The sequence below is a fragment of the Callithrix jacchus genome, chromosome X (assembly GCF_049354715.1).
Source record: "Callithrix jacchus isolate 240 chromosome X, calJac240_pri, whole genome shotgun sequence".
NCBI lineage: Eukaryota > Metazoa > Chordata > Mammalia > Primates > Cebidae > Callithrix > Callithrix jacchus.
The window spans coordinates 90,095,715-90,100,331 of NC_133524.1; positions in this window are offsets into that span (position 1 = coordinate 90,095,715).

A 4,617-nucleotide genomic window follows, 5' to 3' on the forward strand; every position below is an offset into this window, starting at 1 on the left:
TACACTAGAGAGGATAGATAATTTAGAGAAATAGTTCAGGAAAGTGATAAAGAAATAAGCACAAACAAAAACAATAGCACAACCACAAGAGCAAAGCCAACAATAACAAATCATGGGGACATAGGAATAAGATACAAGAGTTGATACAGTATATACTTAAAATTTTCGTTTCTGAATAAAAAATTACAAGACAGGCAAAGAAACAAAAATTTATCACATACTAATGGGTATAGAAAGCCAATAGAAAATGGCACTATAGGGTAACTCAATTTTGGACTTGGTTGACAAAGACTTTTGATCAGCTAATGTAACTATCTTCAAAGACTCCAGGAAGTCATGTTTAAAGAATTAAAGGAAGGTATGACAAAATGTCTCCTCAGCTAAAGAATGTCAATGAAGAGTTAAAAATGATTTTAATAGAATCAAAGATTCAGGAGTTGGGAAATACAATAGTTGAAATTAAAAATGGACTAGAGGGGTTCAACAACATATCTGATTGACGAAAGAATCAGCAAAAAAATACATTTTTACCTGACAAAAAAATACAAAATAAACAAGAAGAGTAAAGAAAAAAACCCAGAACATCAGAAACCAGTAGGACACCATCAAGAATACCAACATATGCATAATGGGCCACATAGAAGGAAAAAATAAACAAAAGGAGCAGATTAAGTATTTGAAAAAATAATGGGTGTAATCTTGTTTGGTGAAAAACACTAACCTACTGGTCCAAATAGCTCAACAAATTCAAAAACAGTATAAACTGAAAGAGAACCGCATCAGGACATAGCACAGTCAAAGTGAAAAAGTCAAAGACAGGGAGAAAAATCTTGAATGCACCAAAGGAAAATAATTTAACAGAAACAAGTGTTTTTCAGTGAGATTAGCAGCTGACTTCTCTTTCAAAATCTTGAACAACATAAGATTATTGTGGGGTGACATCTTAAAGAATTGAAGGAAATTGACTATCAGTCAAGAACTGTAGGGTATCTCCTTACAGAAGATCTCCTTTGTAAAATCTCATTCAAAAATGAAGATAAAATTAAGATGTGGTTAGCATATCAAATGTACAGGAAATTCTAGAGATAATTCTTCAGACTGATGTGCCGTGATCATCCACATCAGCCTGATTTGCTTGGCTTCTGGTGAGTTCTTTAGGCTGCTTCTATTCCTGGCAGGGAGCTACATATCTGACTTCTAACATACACAGATCACATGGTGATAGAAGAAGCAAGAGAGGGGAAAGGTGCAAGGCTCTTTTTCTCAAGCAGCTTTGGGTGAGGAAGGGTGGGGAGCAGGGGAGGATGGGAGTATGATCCCCTGGGAGCTAATAGAATGAGAACTTGCTTATTATCACAAGTATAAGGATGATAGCATCAAGCCATTGATTGGGGATCCACTCCCATGACCCAAACACCTCTCACTAAGCCCCCTCACCAACATTTGAGATCAAATTTTAATACAAGGTTTGGAGAGCCAAATAGGCAAACTATAGTAATTCCATACAGGTACAAACCTATGATAGGCAAATGAATAGAGACAGGAAAGATTAGTAATTGCTTAGGGCTGGGGAAGAAAAAGTAGGATGAAGGGTGCTAGAAAAAGGGTATGTGGTTTCTTTGTGAGGTGATAAAAATGTTCTAAAATTCACTTTGGTAATAGTTGTACATATCTGTGGATATACCAAACCCAATGTGAAATGTACACTTTAAATGGGTAAATAGTATGCTATGTAAATTGTAGCTCAATAAATCTGTTAAAAATTAAATTTAAATTAAAAAATAATAAGTCCTGATTTGAAGACATATGTATTAGTTTCCTTTTGCTGCTGCCACAAAATTGTACCACAAATTTAGTGCCACACTACATCACAAATTTATTATCCTGCATTTCTGGATGTTAAAATCAGATACATGTCTCCTGGGCTAAATTCAAGTTAACAACAGGGATTCTTCAGGAGAAAACCAGTATCCTTGCCTTTTCCAGCTTCCAGAAACTGTATTCCTTGGCTCATGGTGCCTTCCTCCATCTTTAAAGCAATCTCATCACTTTGACCTCTACTTCTATAATCACATTTCCTTCTGACTCTTGCCTCCCTCTTTCATTGTTAAAGAGAATGAATGTTGACATTAGCCACCCCCACCTCAAGATAATCCTAGGTCATCTCTCATCTCAGCATCTTTAACCTAATCCCATATCCAAAGTTCCTTTTACCATGCAGGATAACATATTCACAGATTCCTGGGATTCACAGAATAGTGCCCTCTACCCATTCACACCAAAAAATGTGGACACTATTCTGCCTCCCACATCTTCTAAATATACCCTTAGTAATTTAATTTATCACCCTGACCTATAAGGATTTTATATATAAGTCATTTAATTATTAGAGGACAGCTTCGAAAGGAAAGAAAATGCTATTATTTGTTTTGAAGAACTACTTACTGAGCCATTTATTTTTGACAACAATTAAACAAAAGGTCCAGTTGTCTATCAAGACCTGTCAAGAATAACATAAATAATTTTTATTTCCTAGGTTTTTAAATACTTTTCTTCCTTCATTAAGCAAGTGTTCTTTATATAATTTCTAATATTAATATAAAGGAAGAGAGTGAGAGAAAGGAACAGATTCAGCCAACCTTAATTCTCAAAGCAGGATTAAAGTGCAAGTTTTATATCAGCATCAAGCAACTAGGGGTCTACATTGACGTCATACAGTTCAGCCAATCAATAGTCCTTTTGTTTAGTCAAACAAACAACCAATCACTAGTCCTTTTGTTCAGTCAAACAAAAGCTGCAGAATCTTAGGTGGTTGCTAATATATTACTCAGAAATGGTAAATAGAGGAACTTCAATTGGATATTAAGGCCTATTGATTTTACCTCCTGGAAATCTCTCTAGGGCCTCCACTTCTGTCCTTCAGCAATGCCGACACAATAATCCAGGTCACCCTCCTCCCTTACCAGAATTATTGTAAAAACGTCCTAATTGGTCTCTTTTGAAATAGGCTGAATAGGAAGAGCTATCATTCATGGAGCAATTACTATGAGTCAGAAACTCTAAGTGCTTTGTATTTATCAGCTCCTATAATCTCCATCACAACCCTCTGAGGGTGATGCTATACTCATCTGCATTTGACCAGTGAGGAATCTGAAGATTTGAAAGAGATTTAGTTACACTATGTAAATTGTGGAGCAAAATTGCCCAAAGCTAAAGCACATGCTCTTTAACGCTATGTTACAGCCCCTCTGCCTTGCCATGCAATCCACACTGTAGCTGGAGTGATGTTTCTAAACCATCAGCCTTCTTAACTCTTTGCTTAGATGTTTCCAGAAGCGCATTATTAACCTCAGGGTAAAATCCAAACTCCTTAACATAGCACCCAAGGCCTGATATTACCTGTTCCCTGCCTACATTTCAAGCCTCCTCTAATTTCTCTCCCCATCACACACTGGGGGCTCCTCTTGCTGAACACTGGGTTCTTTAAAGTGCCTATCCTTTCCTGACTCCACAGCTTTCTCCATGTTGTCCTTACTGTTGCATGTAATTCACTCTCCTATTCTGCCCACTCCACACATGCAATCTTACTTCAGGACTTAGGTCAAGGTACAATTCCTTTCCCAGATATCCAGGCAAAGTTATGCACTTCCATTATTCACAATATTTAGTCAATCACCTATGGTAGGCTGTGCTTTTTATGGTAGGTTTCATTTACTTTTTAGTCGCTTCAATTAGACTAGAAGAACCTGCAGGGCAGAGATTTTTCTACTTGCATTTATGTCAACAGTATATTGTATGATGCCTGGCACATGGTAAGAGCTTAAATATGGGTGTTGATTTAAAAATTAACAGAAGAATTGTTTGTATAGGCCTACTTACTTCTATTTTCATTTCTCTGTTTCCTGAATACAGCCCCATACTAATAACTCCTTACAATATCTGTTGTTATTCTCCTCATATAAGAATATACTCTCAAAAAGTATGTCACATAAGAATAACAGGTTTAGGTTACACGAACATCTACAGATATAACAAAGTTTAAGATCTGTATACAACTTCAAGTATAACATTCTAAGAATGATATTTCAACCTACTTATCCCTTTATTTGTACACAAATGTGGTAGAAAGCCTTTATGATGAACCCCAATATTCTCCACCTCATAGTATTCTGGCCTTGTGTCATTATCTCCCCTTGAGTGTGGGCTGGGCCTAATCAGTTGCTTCTAAGGAACAGAAATAATGGGATTTCATTTCCGAGATTAGGTTATATAAAAATAAAATAAAAATTCTAGCTCGGCTTCTTCTGAGCTGTCTTCTTCCTTTTCTTTTCTCTCTCTCTGAATTAAAGAGCCATTTCTGAGCAGCCCAGTGGAGCTGCTATCTTCAGCCAGCAGCCACATGAGTGAGCTTGGAAGTGGATCATCTCCCTGCCAAGCCTTTAGGTAACTGCAGCCCCAGCTCGCACCTTGATTGAAGCCTTGCAAAAGACCCCCTGCCAAAACCACTCAGCTAAGCTTCACTCAAATTCTTGACTTACCAAAGTTGTTAAATAAAAATGTTTATTATTGTTTTCAGGCACTAAGTTTTGGGGTAACTTGTTATAAAATGTTATAACT